The sequence below is a fragment of the Lissotriton vulgaris genome, chromosome 7 (genome assembly GCF_964263255.1).
Source record: "Lissotriton vulgaris chromosome 7, aLisVul1.2, whole genome shotgun sequence".
Taxonomy (NCBI): Eukaryota; Metazoa; Chordata; class Amphibia; order Caudata; family Salamandridae; genus Lissotriton; species Lissotriton vulgaris.
In genome coordinates this window covers 169,513,474-169,540,724 of record NC_141695.1, presented here as the reverse complement: position 1 = coordinate 169,540,724, position 27,251 = coordinate 169,513,474, and the positions used below count along the sequence as shown (strand labels likewise).

The window sequence follows — 27,251 nt, the reverse complement described above, 5'->3', positions numbered from 1 at the left end:
CCACGATTCCTTGCAGTGCAGATAAAGTGTGGATAACTCGCAATACTCTCGCCTTGCTCGATGCGCATGCGCATCGACAGGCGAGACCTAAAAACGGGGACAGGTCATAGACATAGAAGTAGGACTATGTTTTGCAGTAACCATCAACATAATTGATTAGCTGTCAGACATAGAAAAAGGACTACGACAGCTCCCTCCACAGACCGAGATGAAGCATTACAGATGAATCTGAGGTCTATTATTGGCACCCCTCCTTTATGCAGCAGCATTAGTACTTTTTATTACAGTTACACTTTTAAGGAGTATAGCATATAGTTGCAAAAAAAGAGAGCAAGGGTGCGCATGCTCAACCGGAACAATGACAAACAGGGACATTTCTGTGTTTAACAGGGACACTGTTTGAAAACAGGGACATTTGAGTCACTTGGAGAAAAGTGTCGGGACACAGGGACAATTCTCCAAAGACGGGGACCGTCCTGGGAAAACGGGGACGTCTGGTCACCCTAGACCGTGCAGAGGAGGAGAGGCCTGTCCAGGGTTGCAGAGGAGGAGAGGCCTGTCCAGGGGTGTAAAGGAGGAGAGGCCTGTCCAGGGGTGCAGAGGAGGAGAGGCCTGTCCAGGGGTGCAGAGGAGGAGAGGCCTGTCCAGGGTTGCAGAGGAGGAGAGGCCTGTCCAGGGGTGCAGAGGAGGTGAGGCTTGTCCAGGGAGCAGAGGGGGTGAGGCCTGTCCAGGGGTGCAGAGGAGGAGAGGCCTGTCCAGTGGTGTCCAGGGGTGCAGAGGAGGCGAGGCCTGTCCAGGGGTGCAGAGGAGGTGAGGTCTGTCCAGGGGTGCAGAGGAGGAGACGCCTGTCCAGGGGTGCAGGGGAGGTGAGGACTGTCCAGGGGTGCAGAGGAGGTTAGGCCTGTCTAGGGGTGAGGAGGAGGAGCGGCCTGTCCAGGGGAGCAGAGGAGGAGAGGCCTGTCCAGGGGTGCAGAGGAGGTGAGGCTTGTCCAGGGAGAAGAGGGGGTGAGGCCTGTCCAGGGGAGCAGAGGAGGAGAGGCCTGTCCAGGGGTGCAGAGGAGGAGAGGCCTGTCCAGTGGTGCAGAGGAGGCGAGGCCTGTCCAGGGGTGCAGAGGAGGTGAGGTCTGTCCAGGGGTGCAGAGGAGGAGACACCTGTCCAGGGGTGCAGAGGAGGAGAGGACTGTCCAGGAGTGTCCAGGGGTGCAGAGGAGGTGAGGCCTGTCCAGGGGTGCAGAGGAGGTGAGGCTTGTCCAGGGAGCAGAGGGGGTGAGGCCTGTCCAGGGGAGCAGAGGAGGAGAGGCCTGTCCAGGGGTGCAGAGGAGGAGAGGCCTGTCCAGTGGTGTCCAGGGGTGCAGAGGAGGCGAGGCCTGTCCAGGGGTGCAGAGGAGGTGAGGTCTGTCCAGGGGTGCAGAGGAGGAGACGCCTGTCCAGGGATGCAGAGGAGGAGAGGCCTGTCCAGGAGTGTCCAGGGGTGCAGAGGAGGTGAGGCCTGTCCAGGGGTGCAGAGGAGGTGAGGTCTGTCCATGGGTGCAGAGGAGGCGAGGCCTGTCCAGGGGTCCAGTGGAGGTGAGGCCTGTCCAGGCGTAAAGAGGAGGAGAGGCCTGTCCAGAGGTGCAGTGGAGGTGAGAAGAGGTGAGACCTGTCCAGGGGGTTGGAGAGGAGGTCAGGCCTGTCCAGCGGAACAGTGTCTCTCTTCAGGCCCTGTGCATAGCGCCCCGGGCTCAGGGCGGAGTCAGAGGCGCTGTATGGGGGGAATGAACTCTGGGCTCCTCTGTCCTTAATATGAATCCTTCACTAAGAGGCCTGTCCAGGGGTGCAGAGGAGGAGAGGCCTGTCCAGGGGTGCAGAGGAGGAGAGGACTGTCCAGGGGCAGATTTGGTGAGGCCTGTCTAGGGGCAGATGAGGTGAGGCCTGTCCTGGGGTGCAGAGGAGGTGAGGCCTGTCCAGGGTGTGCAGAGGAAGTGAGGCCTGTCTAGAGGTGCAGAGCACAAGAGGCCTGTCCAGGGGTTTAGAGGAGGAGAGGTCTGTCCAGGGGCAAAGGAGGAGAGGCCTGTCCAGGGGTCAGAGGAGGAGAGGCCTGTCCAGGGGACAGAGGAGGTGAGGCCTTTTCAGGGGGCAGAGGAGGTGAGGACTTTTCTCGACGTTCTTCGATGCTGTGCTTTAGATTACTTGTAGCCTGACCCCGAGCAGAGAATCCACTGAAGATTGCTGGCCTACACCCTCCGAGCGAACCGAGGGCTGACATTTTGTGATTCAGCTCGAGGTACCTTCTCGACCCCTTGTCTGTTGACTTGTAGGTACCTGAGAAGGCAATTCTGATTTTCCTTGGGCTTCCCTGATTGCTTCAGACGTGCCCTGACTCTCCATCGCTTGGTGAGTTGCCTGGACCTTGCTGGTCCACTCCAAAGCCATTGTTTTCTTTCTGCGTCGGTTGCTGTTGCCAAGGCTTGTTCTGTCCAATCCGGGCACCGACGCTGCAGCGTTTGACATCCTTTGTGGGCGAGCTTGAATCCTGCTTCTGGTTGTTGTCGACGCCTCCTGGTCCTCGTGGCTGAAGAGTCAAGCTTTCCCTCATCTCACCTGAAGTACCCGACATCGGTGAGCATTCGACTATCGTGCCCCTGGTCACTGACTAGTGACGGAGACTTTGTCCCCTCTGCTTTCAGGTTCTTCACATCTTCGATCCAGACTTGGATCTCTTCGGACACTTCTCCTCTTCATGTCAGCAGCACTTTGCAGCAACTCGCCATTGAAAATGACGACGCGACCCAACACCATTTGGCACCTATGCTCCCGGCTTTCCTGGGTTCGGTAACACGAGTACTCCAGTGCTCCCATGGGTGTTGGCCCTAGAACCATCTAAGTCCAAAAGGGTGTGTTCCCAGTCCTCTCCTAAGTGTCCTGAAACTTTAAATTTCCAACCGCGACTTTCCCCATAGAAGCTAACAGCGCTTGCAGCTGTGTTCCCACACTGCACGCGTCCCCGTGGGTCCCCTGTGTCACTACCTTGGGTGGTTCTGAAGGGGTCCCATGATTCTACAGGCTCTAGGCCTTGTGTCTAGTCAAGTTGTGGTTCTTATATCACTATTTTAGAATATGGTTTGGTCCCCCCCTGGTGCCTATTGTGCTATTTACTGTAGTATATGACTTGTGACTTGTGTACTTCGACTTCTAGCCTCATAAAGAGACTAGGGGGTGTGTTTTAGAATAAATACATATATTTTATATATATAGCTGGTGTGGTTCTCCTTTCATTTGGTCATTCATGAGATTATAGACTGGTAAAAAAAAGCTGCTTTACATTCCTTCAAGACTTAGCCTGAAGGCTGCTCTCCACAGCTATCATCAATAAGGGTTGTTTGGACAAGGTGCCCATTATAACTAGTGGACAGCATATACCAGGCCAACTTCTCAATTTGCCCATGTGGGGGCAGACAAGATGAGGCATGTCCTGCAAGGGTTGGTGGTGCAGAGGAGATGAGGTCTGTCCTGAGGGGGTGCAGAGGAGGTGAGGCCTGTCCAGGGGTGCAGAGGAGGTGAGGCCTGTCCAGGTGTGCAGAGGAGTTGAGGCCTGTCCAGGGGGCAGAGGAGGAGAAGCCTGTCCAGGGGTGCAGAAGAGGTGAGGCCTGTCCATGGGTGCAGAGGAGGTGATGCTTTTCTGGTGGGGGGTTGCAGAAGAGGCCTGTCCTGTGGTGTGGTACCGTGCAGAGGAGTTGAGGACTGTCAGGGAAGGCGGGTGCTGCAGGCGAGGCCTGTCCAAGGTAGTACAGAGGAGGTGCGGCCTGTCCAGAGCTGGGGGTTGTAGAGGAAGTGAGGCCTGTCTAGTGGAGTGCAGAGGAGGTTAGGAATGTCCAAGGGGTGCAAAGGAGGTGAGGTCTGTCCCAGGGTGCAGTGGAGGGGAGGCCTGTCCAGGGGGGTGCAGTGGAGGGGATGTCTGTCCAGGGGTGCAGAGGAGGTGAGGCCTGTCCAGGGGGAGGTTAGAAGCGGTGAAGCCTGTCCAGGGGGAGGCGCAAAGAAGGTGAGGCCTGTCCAGCAGGTGCAGAGAAGGGGAGGACTGTCCATGGGATGTAGAGGGGGTGAGGCCTGTTTGGAGGTAGGCGCAGAGGAGGCGATACCTGTCGGGGGGGATGCAGAGGAAGCAAGGCCTGTCCAGGGTGCTCAGAGGAGGTGAATGAGGCCTGTCCAGGGGGGTGTCGAGGAGGTGAGGCCTGTCCTGTGTTTGGGTGGTTCAAAGGAGGTGGGGCCTCTCCAGGAGGGATGCAGTGGAGATGAGGCCTGTTCATCCAGGCAGGGTGGTCGAGAGCTGAGTTTAAGTTTGTTAATTGTTGTCCCAAGAGATTTGTGGAATGAGTGTAAGTTGCTTGTAAACTGCCCAATTAAAGAACCACAGAGTGAAGCGCCTCAAAATATTTTATTATATAGTACAAGAGATTATTGCAGAGTTACAGACAATATTGCAAAGGCAAAGACTGGGTAAAAGAGGGCGCATTTTTGAGCGTTTTATCCAGAGGTTGGTTCACATATCAGCAAAATGTGAGGGGCTGCAGACTAACATTCCGGAAGAGATTTTGTTTTACGCAAAGTTCTGTAGTGAGAATTTTGTTACTAAGCAGAAAAATATCAAAGAAAAAATAATGAGCGCTCAGACAAAAATGTTCCAAACGGGTGACAAAAGTGGTTCTCTTGTATTGTATTCTCGTTTTGATTCTGGGTTTGTTTGTCGTAAATATATAATTTACCGTCTTAATTTCTATGCAGGTAAGTACTTAATCAATAATAACTCAATCGGAAAGAAAGAAACAGAGTCCGTGGTGTTAGAGTTCTTAGGGGTTTTATTCCTTAAAAAGAAATCGTTCCGGAACTGGATATCAGGTTCCTGGCACCACACAGGGTCCAGGAAGGGATAGAGCAATATTTTATTGACAATACATAGCTTATATACTTAATTTACACCATAGAAACCAATATAGGAGGCGTAACAGCTGAGAGAAGACAAGATAACAGCATCCACGTGTTACTAGTACGTAATCAGAAGGCGTGGACTAGGCGTGAACTAGAGGTGTGTGCTAGAAACGTCACAGGTAGGTGTCATAAGGGGGTGGCACTAAACAGAAATGTTGCAATGTCAGCAGAAATCAGAGACTTGGATGCGCGCGCAGCTGCATGACGTGTGATTGACGTGAGACTGGAGGGTGCAGGGGGCATGACATTTACACCAGCGGAAAGAGACAGAAGTCTGGCATGTCAGATCAACTTGTACTTCTATCATATCTAATATCTGATGTTTGGGAACCATATTATCTGAACGGAAAAGGTCTCTGGGGCAGAAGCTATTCTATACTGACTGTAAGTGCGTGTATAAGCGCCTAAGTGTCTGCATGAGAAGCGTGGGGGCATGGGTCTTCCATGGAAGCATGGTAACAGAGGCTATGAATTACTTGCACGGAGACAGGCCGGCCCTTTGGCTCTGCAGCTGGGGAATGTTTACTTAAACTAGTAGGCAGGAATGTATTTTCGAGGAGCGGAACAGATAATTCGAAGGTTGTAGTCAGTCTTGGCAGGCAGCAGGCTGAGCTAAGCGCGGTGGGCCGCGCTGGAAGTAAGTCAGAGTTCACGGGTACAGAGGCAGCCTGGGCTGAGGCTTTCAGAGTCAGAAGCCAGGAAAAGGCTCGATGGCAGAAATTCAGGGCCTACTTTGCCAGAGCTGAAAAACGTGTAAAGTACACTACAAAAAGACGTTGGCATAGCATACTTAGGAACGGACTATTCAACCCATTCAGGGTGGGTCTGAAAGAGGACATGTTAACGTTGGACGCAAATGTATTTGCGTCTTCCTAGCTGGCACAGGAGGGAAGTTACATGCACTTTAAGTCGGTACATGGAGACGGTGGGGTACACGCTAGGGAAAATAACTTGACCATAAAATTTATATTTCCTCATTTTGCTGGTGTGAATTTGGATATGCACGGCGTTGATGTGCAGAGTAATGATGTTCAGTATGTGCAAGGAGGAAATGTTGTTCCTCTGGGTCAGGGCCGGACTGGGAACCCAAACCAGGCCTGACAATTTTGACAGACCAGATCCCTGCCTCTTTTGTTACCGGGGGGCGATATAAGAGTACCCCAGCAAAACCAGCCCCCAGTAAGAAATACGTTTCCCAGCACTGAAGAATCAGCCCCCACCCTTCCAGCCTCCCGGGGAAACACCCGAAGCCCGTTACGGCCAGTCCGGCCCCGCTCAGGGTGCTGGTTTTACTGACGGTGGCAATTTAAATACCTCAAACACTAATAGTGTGCAGAATAAGACACGCTCCTTGCGATGTTTGCAAGAACCTGGGAAACTGGAACATGAATCAGATTGCACAGAATGGAATGTCACAGCCAATGGTCCCAGCCCAACTGGCCTCTGTGCCGAGCATGCAGAATCAAAGGCAGATATATTGGAACATGCCTTCAGTCCCGGTGGTCTCACAGCCCAGTGCAGAATACAATGGCAAGTTCTCAACAAATTCAGGATTTCAACAAAACCCTTCAGTGATTAATAAGGATTTTCCACAACTTCCTCCTACACTAGGAGTTTCTTCTGGACTGAAACAGACATAATGATGGTGCCTGAGATGGGAGAAGGATTGCGTGGTTGGTGCAGTCCTAGAGGTCACCCAGAGTGGCTCTGTTGTAGAAGAAGTAAATGGGAATCCAGCATCTCTTTAAATCAATAAATGTGCTACCTGTTCCCCAGTCAGACTGATGAGAGCTCCCAACCCACCCCTCTTGGGAAAGGAGTCCAATTTGTAGGCATTTCTAATAAACAACTAATAAGCTGTCAGTAAATGTTCCCGTACAAATTGGGTCAATGATGAATGGCCAGAAACGTATACTGTGACTAAGATCCAGTTATTATGTTAGGGAATTACCTTGTAAAATGACTTGTGGCTTTTTGGGGAAGAGTCACAATTAATTATTCATTTTGTAGGTGTGGTTTATTAAATTACATTTTGTTGTGCCATGTTTTCAAGAACATTCATTGATTGCTGTCATTTTTACCTCATCGTGAACCATGTCAATAATGTGTTCTCTCTGTCTAAAAACTTAAGAACTTTCCCTTGATTCCTAACTGAGCAGATTCTATATAAGTTTGCTATTTGATATTATAAAAAAAAATGTTTTCTTATATCTCAGCACACATTTGTTGTGTGTGGTTTGTCTATTGACTTTACATCGAGAGTTATTTCTGAGTCTGTCTTTTGATATACTTTAGAGGTTACCTTTATGTGATCCTCCTGCAAATGTTATGATAATTATTTCTCTGACTGAGTAACCATGTTTATGCCTTCAGTAATTATTTGAAACCTTTAATATAGCTTTGATGCTTGATGTAGCTCCAAAGGCAAGGGCCTTTACCAAGGGAGCGGTCCTTTAATGGGCAGTATTGCCAGCGACGGCTGACTATAAGGTCATTGCACTGTTTTCCCCATGAGGGCAGAATGTGTTAATCAATAAAACAACGGTGTCCCAGAGACCGAGGGGGTTGAAACACCTCCAGTACACTGAAAACTTTGTTTCAAAGCTGTTGCTGTGAAACTTGAACAGTTAACAGCCGAACACGGCGGTTAATTGGGGAACATTCACAGCAATAGCTGTTAACCCCTTCTGTGCTGCGCGGATTTTCCCCCGGTGCTGAACGTTCCATTGGGCCTATGGAACCATGATGGAACGGTTCCGTCATAAGCACAGGCCACCTTATGCTCATGACGGAACCGTTCCGTCATGAGCATGGAAGGGGTTAAAGGAGGCTAAAGTCAGACTCTGGTTCTCCCTGGGCTCGGTTGTTTTGTAAATCCAGGACGGTTATTTGTAAAATGTGATGGAGTGTGATTGTCGTCTGATGCAAAATTATTTCTTTACTTCCTTTCAAGGTATTCTGGGATGACAGGCAGTGCAGCGTGGCTGCCACCCTTGGGGGAACAAAAAAATAATTGTCAGGTAAGGATTCCTATAACTCTATGTTTTCTTTTCCCCTGTTTCTTCTTTCTCTCTTCCCTTTCTTGATCTCTGTTTTTTTTTGTCTCTTTACTTCAACTTTTGACTCTCTCTGTGCACTATTCTTGTTGTTATCAAACTTCTGATAATAACATGATGTTGCCACATTCCACTCTTGGAACCTATTGGGGGGTGCAGTGCAGGCCCAGTTCCTTTTTAGGTCAGTTTTGCCCAGCAGTTCCTTAACTATTATCACATTTGTCTCCTCCTCTACACCACGTGATGGTGGTTCACATTGATTAGAGATGCCATGCTGTTGCGCTGCTACTGTGTTTAGAAAGTGACTGCGATTTTAAGATTTTATTGAATCATTGTGTGCGTTCTAATGGGGGGAATGTTTTAAAAACTATTATAATTGCTTACTTTTGCGAGGTTACTGCATTCTCTCCAGGCACTCTTCTGCTTTTTTCTTCATCTCGGGGAGGGAGGTGGGGGGGGTCTTTTGCTCCTTCCCCGGTCCACCACAGCTCGCCAACTGTATGAGGGAAGTGAGTGTTTCACTCTTGCTGCTCTACTCCACTTCCTGTCCCAGATCGATGGGCAGCGCTCTAGTTGTTCCTGAATGGCCCAGCTATTTAATCTGAATGCCGGGCCGGACGCGCAGTGAACGCACGCAGCAGGCGCGCCAAAAGCACGCCAGTCTGTGTCCGTCTGTGCCAAGTTTACGCCTTGTGCCAGGGACGCTGTCCTTTTTATCGTAGACCCTGGTAAGCCCCTTGTTTACCCGAGAGGACAGCTCTTTGAGCTTCAAGGAGAGAAGGATAGAAGGGTGTGCACTGCAGGTCGATGAACTGTGAGCATTGGGCTATATGAGTGTGTTAGCTGTAAGACAGTCATTTCATTGGGGGTAGCTAAAAAACCCAAGGGGAAACATGTCAGCCCTACCCTTACCCATGAAACAGTCCTTTTAAGGGTATCTCCTGATCTCTGATTAAACATAGAGCAGAATTTAATGATTTTGTCTCCTCCCGTAGGCCTGATTGGGTATTTATTACTGAAACCTGGGCTAGTGATTGCTCAGAGCCTGACCTGGTGGAGGCCATCCCCTCACAGTATGCTCTGTCCAGATTTGATAGGGGGGTTTGGGAGTACTTTATAAAGACACCTTCTCGTGCTTCACTGAGGCCCTCACCACTCCCTCAGATCCCTACCAAGACCTATATTTCTCCTTGAAGATCCTACGCATTGATAGTTTTGTGGGAGTGGTCAGCTACCGACCTCCTGGACCCAGAGGAATGTTTAATCAGGACTTCAGCAATCGGATTGAGCCTTATTTGGCTAGATCCTCTGTCACTCTTTTGGATGATTTTATCTTCCATTTGGAGAAAAGTCTGTGCTCTGAAACGCAGGTTTACCTGGAAGCTATGGACTCCTGTGGCCTTCTTCAGCTGGTGAGGAGCCCCTCTCATACGGCGGGACACATTCTGGACGGGATCTTCTCTAACGATCCTAGGATAGAGGTGAATGATCCCATCCCACTCTCTTGGTCTCATCATTACGCCATTCCATTTTTTCTGCGAATTGCAGAATCTCACCCTGATACCAATTTTAAGAACAGGGTGGAGATGAAGAGAAACCGAAGCCGCATAAATAAGGAAGATCTTCACAATTATTGCTGTCTCCCCCACCTGGATGTTAACTCAATCTATGATGATTTTTCCAACTGGCTCTTGGTGGCTCTGGACTCTCTTGCCCCTCTTAAGGAGCCTTATGTGGCCAGAAAACACCCTTCGGCGCCCTGGTTCACCGAAAGGTTGAGAAACCGTAGGCAGGTACGGTGAGAGCAGGAAAGAATATGGCGCTGTGAGCTTATCCCAGCCGAAAGGGACCTGCATAAACTCAGATTGAAGGAATATAGGCTAGCTATTAATGAGGAAAAGGTTTTCCACTATTCTAAGATGACGAAATCCATCAAATCCCAGAGGGAACTCTTCACTATGATTAATTCCCTCCTAGCCCCCTCGGTCTCTGCAAACACCGAAGTCTCCCAGGAGCTATGTGATAAAAAGGCATGCTTTTTTATGACAAAATCAAGGACATATATTCCTCCCTGGAGATATCCAATGTCGGAGGGTCAAACGCCGATCGTCCTTCGGATTCTCTTGTAGCTTCTCCAAAGGATTGTCGCTTGAGCGCCTTTCCCCCTATACTTCAAGAAGACACAGAGCGGATGTTAAGTGGAGTTAGATCGTTCTCCCCTATGGAGCTCTGTCCCCTGAAGATCCTGAAACTAGGAATGGAGGCTATTGTTCCTACTTTGACCGTAGTTCCTAATGCCATTATTACTTCTGGCCAGTATCCCACTGCCTGGAAAACGGCCGTGGTTAAACCTCTCTTAAAGAAGCCCTGTCTGGATCCAGCGGAACTAAAGAACTACAGTTTAATTTTCTGTTGCCCGTCCCAGCTAAAATCTTGGAAAAACACCGGAACCTCCATCTTAGCACCTATCTGGAGGATCATCAGTTGCTCGATGGCTCTCAACATGGGTTCAGAAGTGAGCACAGTACCGAGACGGCGTTAACCGTTGTTTTTAACAACATTCGACAACAGATCGACGCAGGTCACACCACCTTACTGACCCTTCTGGACCTAGCGGCAGTCTTCGATACCATCTCTCCCCTTAGATTGGCTGGGAGGCTCCGGGAAATAGGGATTGAGTGCTCCGCCCTTAATGTGCTCACATCGGCGGCCGTGTTGCCTTTCAAAGCTCACCCTAGTGAGTGCAACTAGGGCTGCGAGCTTGCTGCTTGATTTTACTGTGTGGGGAATACCTTTTACCATTTTAGGAGGCACTTGGACTTTTTAGGAAGCAGTTGGGCATCGTTCTGCTATTTTAGCATTGGGGGCTTTTATTCTATGATAATTGGGGAAATATATTTTTAGGCACTCTGACACCCTTCACACGCTCTGAATCTTCTTCCCTGCCTCGCCCAGCCGATTTTCGAGCCGGCGTCTGGCGGCGGTGGGCGCCATCTTAGGTGTGGCTGGGGGAGCGCTCTAGTCGCGCCGGCCTCCCGCCCTCCCTGAGTATTTAGTTGGGCTTCTCGGCGGCTGCGTTGCCTTTCGAAGCTCTACCTAGTGAGTGCAACTAGGGTTGCGAGGTTGCTGCTTGATTTTACTGTGTGGGGAATACCTTTTACCATTTTAGGAGGCACTTGGACTTTTTAGGAAGCATTTGGGCATCGTTCTGCTATTTTAGCATTGGGGGCTTTTATTCTATGATAATTGGGGAAATATATTTTTAGGCACTCTGACACCCTTCACACGCTCTGAATCTTCTTCCCTGCCTCGCCCAGCCGATTTTAGAGCCGGCGTCTGGCGGTGGTGGGCGTCATCTTAGGTGTGGCTGGGGGAGCGCTCTAGTCGCGCCGGCCTCCCACCCTCCTCACAACACTATATAATGTGCGTCATGGCCAGACGGTGCAGCGGGCTGGAGCAGCGGGCGCGTCGTGCGCGCGCCAAAGCCGCACCTAAGCCTAGCCCGTCTGCACCCGTCCGCGGCCGGACACGGCCCAGGGCCCCCATCCCTGGTCCAGACAAACGAGTGTGTTGGAGTAGGAGCGATCTTGTAAGTCTTTCCACCTCTACCTGCATGCCGGGCCTTCATAGTTTAAAGATAGGGGAAGAGGGAGGGTGCAGGCACTGTCAATTTTGTTTTAGCACACTGACAGCTGATACCCGGGGCAGTTCCACCTTGTCCTGTGGCCTGCTTAACGTGAGATTGTTGCGATGCCACAAGCACAACATATACGATCTTCTTGTGGATAGACAATTAGACTTGCTCTTCCTCACGGAAACGTGGTTGGATGCTCACTCGGACCCCGACATCATTCAGGCTTTGCCAGAAGAATATCTGATGGTGAGACTGGACAGACTCGAGGACAGAGGGGGGGGGGCATAGCGATTGCTTTTAAACAACAGTTTGCTTGTCAATTGGAATTAGTCCCTTTGGCGGGTAGCGAGGCTGGGGTTTTTACCATAAAAATTAATGGGGGTACCACAGTGAAGGGCTATCTAATCTACCGTCCCCCGGGACCACTGGCAAGGTTTAAAGGGAACCTACTAGAGTATGTCACGTAGACAGCACTACGGAGAGACAAGTTTCTGTTACTCAGAGACTTTAACATGCACTTAGAGGATCTGTCAGACACAGGAGCGATGGAGTTTTGTCAAGAACTTCAGGCCTTACAGCTCGAGTTAAAGGGTCAGCTTCCAACACATCAGCATGGCCACTTGCTCGACCCGGTCTTTGCAAATTGGGAGGATGTCACAGTGGCGCCCCCCGAGCCCTTCCCCTGGACAGGCCATTTCATGGTGCCATTTGAAATTCATCTCCCTAAACACAAGGTGTCACACCCCCTGCCCCTCAACTACCCCAGGCGTAAATGGGCCAGGTTCTCCTTGCCAGAGTTCAATGAGGCTCTTATCGCAGGGGGCCCTCCTGGAGGCGATGACGCGGATACGGCAAACAAGTTGCTTAACGACCGTATCACGGCTGCACTGGATCGTACGGCCCCATTAGGCCGACCGAAGGAGAGCGGCCGTAAACAGAGAACGGCACCGTGGTTCAATGAGAAACTACGAGGCGCCAAGAGGGACTGCAAGCGGGCAGAAAGGCAGTGGAGAGCAGCCTATGACAGCCTGGCGAGAGAGAGATATCTCGTCATGAGACGAGCGTATCATAACCTGATTAGGACAGCGAAAACTGCTTAATATGCAGACAGGATCTTGGGTGCTGATAACTCAGCTAAAGAACTGTTTAGTGTCTATAAATCCCTGACTGTCCCCAAGTCCTCAGTAGGATTGGAGGTCTGCTCAGTTGCCGCCTGTAATCGTATTGCTGACTACTTTGGTGACAAAGTGTCTAAAATTTATTCAGCTTTCCCTACCCAACCCAAGGTAGAGGGAGAGTTTGAAGCATCTGCTAGAGAGGCAGGTGGACAAAATCTACTGCTTAATTTCACCCCCCCCCCCCCCCCCCAGCAGACGACCTGATTAAAATATGTAGATCTGTGAAATCAGGCTCTCCACGGGACCCAGAATCACCCAAGCGGCTGGGGGACAGCCTGACAACGCTAGAACCTTACATTAGGCATCTGATGGATGTCTCCTTTAGGTCCAGCACCATGCCAGAGGAATGGAAACAAGCCGTGGTGCTTCCCCTCCACAAGAAGCCGAATATCAGCTTCGAGAAACTGGACAACCTGCGTCCCATCTCCCTTCTACCCTACTTCTCCAAAGTGGCGTAGAAGGTGGCGAATATGCAGTTAATGCATTATGTAGAAGACACTAACCGGCTACACCCCACCCAGTTTGGATTTCGGCCCCGACATTCGACGGAGTCAGCGCTCCTCATGGCTTCCGAAACCATTAGGAAGGGTGCCGATGAGGGTCAGACTATGGCCCTGATCCTTTTGGATCTTAGCGCTGCGTTCGACACTGTAGCACATTCCATCTTGCTACAGTGTCTGAACAAAGGGGGAGTAGGAGGGGCAGCGGTGAAATGGATCCAATCATTTCTTTCTGGCCGAGGTTTTCAAGTCAGGCAGGGCGACTGCTACTCCGAGCGAGTTGCCTTGGACCAGGGGGTGCCGCAGGGCTCATCCCTGAGTCCAACCCTTTTTAATTTGTATGTTGCCCCGGTTGCTACCATAGTGGAGAGTCACGGCATGAGCATGGTGTCGTACGCCGACGACACGCAGCTGGTCATCTCCCTCTCGCGAGCACCAAGTCTCGCGGCGGACATCTTCAGAGCATGCATGCAAGATCTTGCTGCCTGGATGTCTGCCAATTGCCTTAAACTCAACGGATTACAAAAAGGGGGTGGTGATGAACAGAGTGTCTGAGTTAAACAGACCACTCTTACCCAGTCCAAAGATCAGGGCTTGATCCATCACCGTTATTTATCTCACTGCCCCATCCCAGCTCAGAACCTGGCTATATGCAAATCAGTCTGTCCCTGGCCCAGTGCATCATGGGAACAGGGCAGACTAAACTACCAAACCAATTCTTCACCAGAAAGGAGACAAGCTACCGGGGACCGGTTTCTGGCATTTCAGCCTTCTTCGGCCCGGCTTGCTTGAATCCTGATGGAGCAGTGAGAAAGGGACTCATGTCTGAGTATACCCTGCGACACCTATAGTGGCCAAAAACGATTTACAAAAAGGGGGTGGTGATGAACAGAGTGTCTGAGTTAAACAGACCACTCTTACCCAGTCCAAAGATCAGGGCTTGATCCATCACCGTTATTTATCTCACTGCCCCATCCCAGCTCAGAACCTGGCTATATGCAAATCAGTCTGTCCCTGGCCCAGTGCATCATGGGAACAGGGCAGACTAAACTACCAAACCAATTCTTCACCAGAAAGGAGACAAGCTACCGGGGACCGATTTCTGGCATTTCAGCCTTCTTCGGCCCGGCTTGCTTGAATCCTGATGGAGCAGTGAGAAAGGGACTCATGTCTGAGTATACCCTGCCACACCTATAGTGGCCAAAAACGATTTACAAAAAGGGGGTGGTGATGAACAGAGTGTCTGAGTTAAACAGACCACTCTTACCCAGTCCAAAGATCAGGGCTTGATCCATCACCGTTATTTATCTCACTGCCCCATCCCAGCTCAGAACCTGGCTATATGCAAATCAGTCTGTCCCTGGCCCAGTGCATCATGGGAACAGGGCAGACTAAACTACCAAACCAATTCTTCACCAGAAAGGAGACAAGCTACCGGGGACCGGTTTCTGGCATTTCAGCCTTCTTCGGCCCGGCTTGCTTGAATCCTGATGGAGCAGTGAGAAAGGGACAGGAACAGACTAATTTGCATACAGCCAGGTTCTGAAACTGGGATGGTGCAGTGAGCTAAAAAACGGTGTTGGATCTAGCCCTGATCTTTTGACTGGGTGAGAGCTTTCTGCTTAATTCAGAGACTCTGTCCCTCACCACCCCTTTTTGTAAATAATTTTGTCCACCCTAAGCGTGGAAGGGTATTCTCAGATGTGAGACCCTTGCTCATTGCACCATCAGGATTCAAGCAAACCGGGCCGAAGACGGCTGTAATGCCAGAAACCGGTCCCCGGGAGCTTGTTTCCTTCCCAGTGTAAGAATTGGCTTCTGTAGTTTGGTTTGTCCTGTTCCCATCATGCACTGGGACAGGAACAGACTAATTTGCATACAGCCAGGTTCTGAAACTGGGATGGTGCAGTGAGCTAAAAAACGGTGTTGGATCTAGCCCTGATCTTTTGACTGGGTGAGAGCTTTCTGCTTAATTCAGAGACTCTGTCCCTCACCACCCCTTTTTGTAAATATTTTTGTCCACCCTAAGCGTGGAAGGGTATTCTCAGATGTGAGACCCTTGCTCATTGCACCATCAGGATTCAAGCAAACCGGGCCGAAGACGGCTGTAATGCCAGAAACCGGTCCCCGGGAGCTTGTTTCCTTCCCAGTGTAAGAATTGGCTTCTGTAGTTTGGTTTGTCCTGTTCCCATCATGCACTGGGACAGGAACAGACTAATTTGCATACAGCCAGGTTCTGAAACTGGGATGGTGCAGTGAGCTAAAAAACGGTGTTGGATCTAGCCCTGATCTTTTGACTGGGTGAGAGCTTTCTGCTTAATTCAGAGACTCTGTCCCTCACCACCCCTTTTTGTAAATATTTTTGTCCACCCTAAGCGTGGAAGGGTATTCTCAGATGTGAGACCCTTGCTCATTGCACCATCAGGATTCAAGCAAACCGGGCCGAAGACGGCTGTAATGCCAGAAACCGGTCCCCGGGAGCTTGTTTCCTTCCCAGTGTAAGAATTGGCTTCTGTAGTTTGGTTTGTCCTGTTCCCATCATGCACTGGGACAGGATCAGACTAATTTGCATACAGCCAGGTTCTGAAACTGGGATGGTGCAGTGAGCTAAAAAACGGTGTTGGATCTAGCCCTGATCTTTTGACTGGGTGAGAGCTTTCTGCTTAATTCAGAGACTCTGTCCCTCACCACCCCTTTTTGTAAATATTTTTGTCCACCCTAAGCGTGGAAGGGTATTCTCAGATGTGAGACCCTTGCTCATTGCACCATCAGGATTCAAGCAAACCGGGCCGAAGACGGCTGTAATGCCAGAAACCGGTCCCCGGGAGCTTGTTTCCTTCCCAGTGTAAGAATTGGCTTCTGTAGTTTGGTTTGTCCTGTTCCCATCATGCACTGGGACAGGAACAGACTAATTTGCATACAGCCAGGTTCTGAAACTGGGATGGTGCAGTGAGCTAAAAAACGGTGTTGGATCTAGCCCTGATCTTTTGACTGGGTGAGAGCTTTCTGCTTAATTCAGAGACTCTGTCCCTCACCACCCCTTTTTGTAAATATTAAACTCAACGGAGGCAAGACTGAGGTGCTGGTGGTGGGGGGAGACCAAGCAGCTTGGACGTCGGCGTGGTGGCCTCCTTGCCTGGGACTAGCACCAATTCCCTGCCAGGAGGCGAGGAATTTGGGAGTTTGGTTTGACTCTAAGCTGACTTTTGGACCCCAGGTGAACCGGGTAGTTGGTGCCTGTTTCGGGATTCTTAAGAGCCTTAGGAAGGTCTTGGAGCTTCTGCCAATCAAAGCCCGTCAAACTCTAGTGCATGCACTAGTCACGTCCAAGATGGACTACGGCAGCCTGCTCTATCTGGGGACTCTTGAGAAGAACCTGAGCCGCCTGCAGGTCCTGCCGAACGCTGCGTCGCGGCTGGTATCCAAAATTACCCAGAAGAGCATCATCTAAAGCTGCGCTCCAGGCCCTGCACTGGCTTCCGGTGAGAAGCAGGGTGGAATTCAAAGCACTATGCACATGCCACCGGATTGTTAACAGCAGGGCTCCTCTCCCTCTGCATGGCCTGCTAACACAATACGAGCCCCCCGTGATCTCAGATCTTCTGGCTCGGGGCGCCTATCCATTCCTAAGGTATCTAAAGTACGGATGGGCAGCAGATCCTTTAGGTATCTGGCGGCCTCAAGCTGGAACAAACTTCCTGTGGCACTGCGCCTGGAACCTTCAGAGCGCACCTTTAGAGCCAAGTTAAAAACCTTCCTATTTGCCCGGTAGTTGGGTCCCTGTCCCGGTACTTTCCTGGTAGCACTTGCTTTTCAGGGCAGGGACACGCCGTGGTGCGTCACCAAGCGCTCTATAAGACCCCCTATTATTATTATTATTATTATTATTATCTTTCCTTACGGAACAGGCTCAAAGAGATGCGATGGGTCAATTCCTTTCTGCTCCTAAACGGCTTTTCTTAGGAGTTCCCCAGGGATCCTCATTGCGTCCCACCCTTTTAACCTTTATGTAGCCCCGCTTGCCAGGGTTGTAAGATCTTTTGGCCTAGAAGTGTTATCCTATGCTGATGACACTCAAATCATGATTACCATCCCTGAGAGTGTTGAAGCTTCAGCGGTAAATTTTTAAAGCTGCATGCAGGCGGTAGCTGCATGGATGGCAGACAACTATCTAAGACTCAATGGGGATAAAACTCAGATTTTACTTTTCGGAGACAATCAGGAGATTTGGTCCAGGGCCTGGAGGCCAGATACGCTTGGATCTTGCCCTCGCCCTGACTTCAGTGCCAAAAATCTAGGCATCATGGTTGATACCTGCCTCTCCTTGTCTCCACCTGCTTCGGAATGATAAGAACCCTCAGAAAGATATGTCAATTTCTCTCCACCTCCGCGTGGAAACAGGCAGTGATAGCCCTTGTGTTGTCCAGATTGGATTACTGCAATGCCCTTTATGTAGGGATCAATAGGGGTCTCCTACACCGGCTCCAACTTGTGCAGAATGCTACTGCCAGGCTGGTGATGGGTCCTCCTAAATTCCACTCTGTTGCGGCTACCATCAAGAGCCTTCCTTGGCTTCCTTTGGGTCGGAGAATTGAGTTTAAAGTAATTCGGTGACTGTGCCTATATTCAGAAAATCTAGATGGGGGAGGTCCTTTTCGCTTGCTGCAGACAATTTGTTGAACTCCCTTCCGCTTTCAATTTCGATTCTGGAAACTCATTCTGTAAGGCCTTGAAGACCTGGCTCTTTACCAATACGAATCTGTAAGCCCTTTATCTATGGACACCCCTGATCATGACACTGATTGTAAAGGAGTGCGGGGGTAACCACAGATAGACCGTGAGATGGTACGGAAAAGTTCTGATAAAACGCGTAAAGCGGATTATAATGATGCTTTTAAATAGCCTACAAACACTAGTCACGGTAAGCGTGTATGGGGTTTAATTCTTCGATTGCTTAAACTAGAACAGAGATTAGATGGAGGGCTCAGGGGGAAACTGGGGGTCTTGATGTACTTTAAATTTTCCCCAAAGGATGCGATTGCCAATCCACTAACATGTAAATTATATTAACGGTTTAGTTTCCACACCAAAAAGGGAGCCACGTGATGTATTAAATTGAGGAGGGTTTTGTGACCGAGCTGTGGAGTTTGAAAAATGAGCAATGAAATGTTGCACACTGTTTGACTGTTGTAGTAGATAGCACTGATAAATGACGCTTTACACTTGGCTTGATGCTTATGTACAGAAACTTAGAAGTTGGATTTTATTGATAGTTCTGTATATATTTTTCCCCAGATAAACCCCTTACGAAGGGTAATCCCGAAATGCATTGGGTGTTCTTGAATAAATTGTGACCTGTGGAAACACGTTTCTCCTGTGTTGTTGTGAAAAGACGTTGACAAAGAAATAAAATGATTAAAAAAAAGTCGAAGAAAACAAAGGATAAAAAGATTGATAAAAATAGAGTAAATATGGATTAACAGAAGTATAACATGAGTGATTTATTGGACTTATTTGAAGGCACAGCTGTGCAGCTTGGCGGGGGCATAATTGGCTCCTCTTCAGTTTGGTTTCACAATTGCAGTGCAATGGGCGGAGCGCGGAGCAAGCTTGCACGCCGAACAAAGGTTGAAAATGAATGAATATGGAGAAAGCTAGAAGCAAATAACAAAAAAGTTGTGCATCTCATCAAAACTGTCTTTGCAATGAATGTTCGTTGACCCTCATTTTTGGAGCTGGGTAACTATTTTGAAGGGCCTCAGCAAACATTGACAATTTTTTCACCTGAAAAGTCTGTGTCATGAGAAGATCGACTTGAATCCCGTTTTTGGATTTCACCAGACTAAAGGGGGGTAGCCCCGTCAATTGAAAGTGAAAGAACACACTCATAGTCAGCACTACCGACTGCGCCTCATTGTTACCTAGGCTTGTCCTCTGTCCAGGTTAAAATTTTTGTGTATAAAACGCTGCCTAAAATTTTAAGGGTGTTATCTATGAGGGAGATTGGTCTACAGCAACAAGGTTGTGTGCAATCGCCCTTTTTAAAAATGGAAACGATCGTGCTAGTAGACCATGTCTTCGGCAGTTAGGCACTGATTAGAATATTAAAAATATTTAACAACAGTGGGTCCCAGAAATCTGGTTTATGTTTAATAAGATCGATGGCCAACCCATCAGGGCATGGTGTTTTATTGCCCGCACTCTGACGTATAGCCTCCTCAACCTCGTTTATTGATAATGAGACTCCAGGGGCACCCTATTAATAAAAGGGTCGGATTAAAAAGCAGGCTCTTGGTAAATAGTGGAAAAGTGACTTTCCCAGGTAGCGCTCATTATGTTGCATCTGATGGGAGTGAACGGTTGTCCCATTGAGCGCATCCCAGTGCTCACCTAATAACTGTTCCTTCCTATTAGCAATAGCCTACTTATATGTCAACCTTAAGGACTTGACTAAATCATTACACCTAGGGCTTTGAGATAGGGCCTTGCGGAGCTTCCTGTGGGCAATTGAGCACTGCTGATTGAACCATCTAGGCTCGCGCAGTACTGTACAAATGGGTTTAGACAGCAAGGATTTAATGGCTCCACTGAGTTCGGTAAAGGCGCTGATAGCCACTGGGTGTGCAACAGGGCCTCTAAACAGATGTTAATAAGATTCATGTTTCCACTACCCATAGAACTGAATCGGTCTGCATAATTAATGCCTCGCCATACCAGTCTGCGGTTATCTGTGGATGGTGATAGATCTCCAGCACCACATTCTGTCTGAGGCGTTGGAACTAGAGACATCCGTAACGTTACTTGTATTGGGTTATGGTCCCCAAAGATTGTGGCCATAATTTCGGCTTTAAGCAAGCTTGCTTCTAAAGCGGGGGAGATAAAAAAACATTATCAATTTCAGATGAACAGACCCTCCCTCTGAATGTCGGTTCAGGGGGGGCATTATCTTTTGTAGTTGCATCAATTTCCATAACATTAATTAAGTTAAGGGTGTTCAAATGGTCCATTAGCTCTCTACCCCTTTTGCATGTTTGTCTGCTGCTATGTGAATATTTGCTTGACCATGAGTAAGTTAGCTTAGCATTAAAATCACCCCAAGACAGATTCCTACTGACTTAATGGAGTCTTTGCATTTTCCAACAGATGCAATAAAATTAAACAAATTCATAAAATGCATATTTGGAACAGAATGAAAATCATTGTTATAAAAATGAATTATCCAAAAGGAAATTCCCCTATTAAATAATATGCCTAAAATATTATTGTTGTCTATATGTACAGTTTTTATGCACCCCCCTGTCTTAATGTTGACCCAGATTGATAAACCCCCAAATGGTCGACCCTGGTTGGGGGTTGTTGCTAGGATATTATGGCATTCAAACCCCTCAATATGCAATTCTTGTGTGGTCCATGTTTCCTGAAATAAAAGGATATCTTGGTCCCAATCTGGCTGGTGAAGTTTAGAGTACAACCCTGCAACATTCCAGCTTAAGATACGGAGGTCTGAACTTGCTGAGGCCTTCGTTTGCATAGTGGGGATAAGTGGGTTGTGGGAATAGTACACTCAGTTACTGGCATGGCAAGAGGTAACCTAATAGCAGGATCAGTATTTTTTTTTTTTTTCTTTTCTTAAAACCTTTATTTACGAATGCACAATACACAGCGTCTGCCTACAACCCCGCAGGGCCGGCCGCTATGACATAAACAGGCTGAGTGAACAGTATATTCCGAGACAGTACGTCGCTGGAGCAATCTATCACGTCCACATTGTCCGCAAGAGCATAACATCATAAAAGTAGGATAAGAAAGGTTTAATTTTATGTTTTTGTCGAAAAGAACACAAACAAACAAACACATGGTATCATAGTGGCAAGGGTTGCTGGAGGTGGGGGGGGGGGAAAGATAATGGAGGAGAAACGACAACGTCGAGGGGGGGGTGGCGCGCGCGAGAGAACAAAACATGTGGTAGGAGTAGGAGAGGAACGTAAATCACGGAAAGGAGGGGAGAGGGACCTCATAATCAAGCGGAGGAGAACAAATGTCACCACGATAAGTATTCCAGGGAGCCCAAACTCTGGACCACTTCCCTGGGCGCCCCCGAGCCTCATATACCGTCTTTTCTCGGAACATGGACCAGTCCATGTTCTCCTTCCATGCACTTAGCAATGGTATTCTAGGGGAGCCCCAGAGCTGCGCGATATCCCTCTTAGCGACCATGTTGCCTAGAGTAACCCAAAGTGTCTGGGCAGCATTGCAATCAGACGGTTCCCACACATTCAACAGGCAACGACGTGCCTCAGGAAGTAATGGGATCCCCGTGACACGACTCATAACATCATGCACCCTGGACCAGTACGCTGCAATCATCGGACATTCCCACAGAACGTGAAGAAAGGTACCATCCATCCCACACCCACGCTTACATCGTCCATCCGAAACCAAACCCATTCGCACCAGACGCACTCCAGTAAGATAAACACGGTGGAGGATCTTCAATTGGACAAAGCGAAGTCGCGCCGGAATAGCCACCTCCTTAGGGGAGGACAAAGCTGACTGCCAGTCCTCGTCGTCCAATTCAAGTCCGTCCGCCGTCCAGGCGGCCCGGAGCTTCTCAAGCTGGTCAGCTCTGTTGTTAATAAGTTTCTTGTAGATTAAGGAGATGGTACTATCCGGGACGTGGCCGTCCAGAACTCGATCCTCCAAGGGGGAGGATTGCGGAATGTCTGTACCAGGGGGAAAGACAGAAGCCAAGGCGTGTCTCACCTGCATGTACCGGAAGTGCTCCCTATCGTCGAGTCGGTACTCAAGCTTCAATAACTCGAAGGACTTAACCGCGCCCCGTGCCCACAGGTCCTCCACAGTGCTGATCCCAATCATGTCCCATTTCTCAAACCCTTTCGTCTTCCACAGGTTGCCCAACCGTTCCGAATCATACAGCGGCGTCTTACGTGTCAGTCTACCACCCCAGCCCGTGGCCACAGTAGCATCCCTCCATGCCCGCACTGCGCATTTCGTCGGGCCCGTAAGGAGGCGGTAGGGGGCCTTGGAATACAGTGCCCTATTAAAGTTGCCACCAGGCAGCAATAGTTTATCCAAGGCAAAGGCGGGAGCGGGCTCCGGAGAGTACGTCGCATGGTTGATGGCGCTCAGGTGTGAGGCCCAGTAATAACGTCTAATATCCGGCAACGCAATACCCCCGTCGTACCAGGAGAGCGTGAGCTTGGATAAGGCAATGCGGGCACGACCATCCCAGATAAGTTGTCGTTGTAAACTCTCGACTTCGCGGAAATAGCGAGCTGGAACGGGATCGAAGAAATTTTGCAGGGCATAGAGGAATCGGGGGAGCGACATCATTTTAAAGAGCGCCGCCCGGCCCAATGGAGATAGAGGCAGATCGCGCCAACGCCGAACGTCTTGTTTCAGTCTGCGGAGCGGAGCATATAGATTCCGCTCGTAGCGGACCGAGGAGATCGTGGATACATAGACCCCCAAATACTTAAAGCCGTCGGCCGCCACCAGGATAGGGAACCTGCGGGGAAGAGGCGGCAGAGTACCGGCTATGGCATAGACACAGGATTTGGTCCAGTTAATGACAAGTCCCGAGTTCTTACCGAAGGACGTGAGAACGTCAAAGAGAACGTTAAGCGACTTCTGGGGGGAAGTGAGATAAAGGAGGATATCATCAGCAGGATCAGTATTTTCCCCAAAAGTTGATAGTCAGTCTTGGGTCTCTAATCCAGACAAGGCCTCGAACCTATTAGAGGTAGTAATCAAGAGGAATTGTTGGTGAAAGGAGCATGACTTGGTTTGTAGAAATAACCAAGGGGTAGTGCGCATATGTTAGCACTATTAGGTGTAATGAATTAGCAAGCCCCTAGTAGGTGTCTCACCAAAGAAGGTCTGCGAAAGTTCATTACAATACTGTCCCCTCCTATATTTTTTGTAGATGCACTGACTCACCCAAACCTGCGTGCCATAAAAATAACCTTTATTTAGGATACATGGACGCTTCTATGCCTTGATAGTCAGTCTGCACATTTATTGCGTAGCTGGTCCCATGACTCATGCTTATCCCTCTTTAACACCTTGACTTCTACAGCAATTCCCCTCCTGTGCTGGAAATTGTTAAATTCCATGGATCATGACGAGCTCAGCTCGTCATGAGCACACAAGCAGTGTACTGCATGACGAGCTGAGCTCGTCATGAGCATGGAAGGGGTTAAAGTAGGTACTCCTGACAGTACCAATACATAAGGGCAAGCAGCGGGCGGCAGACTCAGGACATCCTGATTAGCCATTGATACTTGGGGCGGCAGGAACATTAATGCACGAGGTACTAGACAACCTGTTCTGATTCGAGCCCCTGGGCCTGTTTAACCTATTAGCAACATCCCTGGTGGGGTTGGTATTTGAAATGGTTATTGGTATAGGTGGGTTGTGGGGGTGGAGGAGCCGTTTCTATCTATAGGCAATTGACGCAGCCCCTGGATTGATTGTATATCGGGTGAAGGGTGATTGCGGGAGCAGTAACTCTGGCGGTTTACCACACAATGTCGGCATCTGAAATACTCATGCCAACACCTACGCTATCCATGGCCCTGCTCCCATCAACCTCTTTGATTTCAGCCACCTTTTCTCCCATTGTCCCCTAAAAACGTTTGGCTACTAAAATAGCCATCGGCCTTCTTATCCAGGGTAGATGAAAAGAACTGCTGGGGAAAGAGTCGTGACCTCATTCTATGCCAATCTATGGAGAGGAGCTGTGTCTCCTGGAGGAGGCACACATCTGCCTCCATGTTATCCAGGTAGGAAAGGATGGACCTCCTTTTATTGGGATTGTTGAGACCTCTCGCATTGAGAGTGAGAATTTTCAGTGTGGGCTGGGAAATAGCGTGTCATAGTGAGTGCACCAGCTTTGGCCAGTATTTGGGTCCCTTTGATCCCTTTTCCCCCTGAGCTCCCAACGTCTGCCCGGCCTCCATTGCCGCTTGATCCTCTCTTCAACGCCTTCAACCTGCATACCCATTCTCCACCCTCCCCTCCCCAACCCCAGCTTAGAAGCCCATTAACCTCAAATTGTCCAGGGCCCGCCATTTGTGTGTGCGCGTCCTTGGAAGTCGGAATAGTTGGGAACATGTGTGGCCAGTTCCCCATGTCTCTACACTCCCCGTGTCTCTACGCTCCCCGCAGACTTCTTTGCCGCCCACCTATCCTTGCAAATGTCACTTATCTGTCCCTCAGTTGTTCACGGTGTCATCATGGGGGGATGTCTCCTTCGACAATGTCTCCAGCACTGCCAGTCTTTCTTGTGCCATGGTCTTGGGGTCCGGTCTTGTCGCTCGCTCTGTGCTACGCCTCCCGTAGAGCTTATGCCATCTTTCTCGAGGAGTTTTAGTCTGGGGGCCCTCTTTCTCCTCCTGGATTGGATTCTCAATGGTCCTATCAAATTGGAGCTCAGAGGGAATTTACGGATTCAGGTACCCTCCACTCATATCATATTCTTACACAAAACCTGATCCTGATATCTATAAGCTTTATATTCCTTTTCATCATCTGTTGTTTCGTGTGTGTGAGTTCACTTACTCCTAGCACACACTATGCCTCTTACAACAGAGTGTGCTTATCTCTATGATGTCCTCGTAACAACCGTGTGTCTTCCCCTTTGTGTCTGCCCTACTCACTCTCAGGTGCTACTGTGTGTCCACCAACAAGAGTAAAGGAAAAAGTGTGGGCGGGAGAAAGGAACCTCACGGGAGCAACCACCAGGGAACTGCTGACTGGTACTCGTCAGTATATTTCACATCTCATCATCGGCTCCTTCCCACCAAAAAGAAATAGACTTTAAAAAGAGGAAAAATAGCAATGGGAAAAATAATAAACAACTCAAAAGTGTGAAAACCTCATTGCATTCATGTGCATCTACTCCCCTAGGGCGCCACGACCGCTAATCAGTCTGGTACCCTTTTAAAAATGGAGTTAGATTACCCTGGCTCTCTGATATGCTTTATTCTGTGCTGGGTACCTCTCCTATTAAAAACTACACTCTCCAGTTGAGCTTCGTTTTTGAAGTATGTGAAGCCAACATGTTTCGTTGCCTCTCTTTTTTCGGCGGCAACTTCTTCAGGGCTGGGGGTTTTCTTTGCCATACTGCTCTGGACTGTGCCAGTTGTTAAATCTGCAGACACAAAGACACCACATACAAAAATAAAAGCATAGAGTGACACCATAAGTGTGTTGCCCATATCATTAACATTTTTATAAGGGCCAACTGTTTCAGGGAAAGCGGTGTAATTTACTTTCATAAAGGTGTCTGCCAGCATACCTGGGGTCTTCATACACTTGTACGCTTTGTTGATCCCCTTCTGTGTGCTGCGGTCACTTATTGTCAACCTACAAATGCGCATTGGGTTAGTGTATGTTGGATTGCTCCTAACACCCGCGCCCCTAACTTCCATGTGTGCATGCATCCCTTGTACTCAATGCCCCTGGTAGGTACTGCTACGAGTGCCTGCATGGTTTCTCGCACTAGTTTGCTCCAATTCCCTTTGTGAGCCTATCCATTTTTCCATTAATCCACTCGCGACTCATAGCGTGTGTGGCCTCTATAGCCCACATGGGTTTATTCTACTATGCTCACACGCTCCTATGTTTGCCCAGTCGTCCAGCCTTCTTACCGTCAATAGTGCTGTACACCATCTCTCATCGGGCTCCCGTTCCCGTTCGCAGAGGTGGGGAGAGCAAGCCTCAATGGTTAGAGCGGCAGACCCTGATGCAGAAGTCTAGCCCGGGACCAGGGTTCAATTCCCCGCCTCGGCGGGTCTTGGGCTCAAAAATTCCACGGACCTGATAATTCTCGCCTCGGTGCCTATTCCAATCATGGAGTACCACTCAGCAACTCTGGGCAATAGCTTGCTTAATCTCCACAACGGCCCCCACAACGCTAAGGATGCCTGACCTCCACCTTGGGGATGCCCAGGATGGGTTCCACAGCGGTATTCTTACAAGCGCCTTGAGACCCTTGCGGGTGAGTAGTGCGCTATACAAGTATCAATTTACATTTTTTTGAGTTGTTTATTATTTTTCCCATTGGTATTTTTCCTCTTTTGAAATTCTATTTCTTTTTGGTGGGAAGGAGCCGATGATGAGAAGTGGAACATACTGACGAGTACCAGTCAGCAGTTCCCTGGTGGTTGCTCCCGTGAGGTTCCTTCCTCCTGCCCACACTTTTTCCTTTACTCTTGTTGGAGGACACACATTAGCGCCTGAGAGTGAGTAGGGCAGACACACACGGGAAGACACACGGTTGTTACGAGGACATCATAGAGATAAGCACAGTCTGTTATAAGAGGCATAGTGAGTGATAGGAGTAAGTGAACCCACACACACGAAACAACAGATGATGAAAAGGAATATAAAGCTTATAGATATCAGGATCAGGTTTTGTGTATGAATTGGATTCTCAATGCCCAGCACCTGGCAAGTGTCCTGCATGGATCTGAGCTGGAGGAGGTTGCCCTTCCATATGAAAATCAGCCGGAAATGGTGACCCAAAGAATACGGTATTCCTTGATTTCGAAGACTCGTGTTTGCCACTCGGAACACCCAACACTTTTGAAGAGGTATTAGAGCCAGGTCCTGGTACAAAGGTATGGAGTGGGCCTGATATCTTAGTCGTTGCTTGTCCCTGGCAGCACGTAGTATACACGCTTTTAGTTGAAAGTCTGGAATGCAAGCCAAAATATCCGGTGGGGGCGCCCAGTATGCTCCTGAAGAGACCCTGCAGGTATTGTGTGATGTCTGGACCTTCTTCTTTAGGGGGGAACTCCCTTAACGCTGATGTTGTTTCGCCAAGACCGATTCTCCAGGGCTTCTGTGTGTGCCTGGAGATCGCTATGTTGAGCCTTGAGCCGGAGTATCTCTT

The 27,251-nt window shown here is 49.2% G+C and overlaps 1 protein-coding gene and 1 long non-coding RNA gene across 2 annotated transcripts in view; both read left to right on the top strand.

The window, feature by feature from the left end:
* LOC147701089 (uncharacterized) overlaps window positions 1-27,251 on the top strand; it is a 546,834-nt gene that overhangs the window by 171,587 nt on the left and 347,996 nt on the right.
* Window positions 7,869-27,251, top strand: part of LOC147701091 (uncharacterized) — an 84,281-nt gene continuing 64,898 nt past the window's right edge. The window contains exon 1 of the long non-coding RNA XR_015297431.1: window positions 7,869-7,982. This is a non-coding gene — a long non-coding RNA (uncharacterized LOC147701091). The remainder of the gene's footprint in view (window positions 7,983-27,251) is intronic.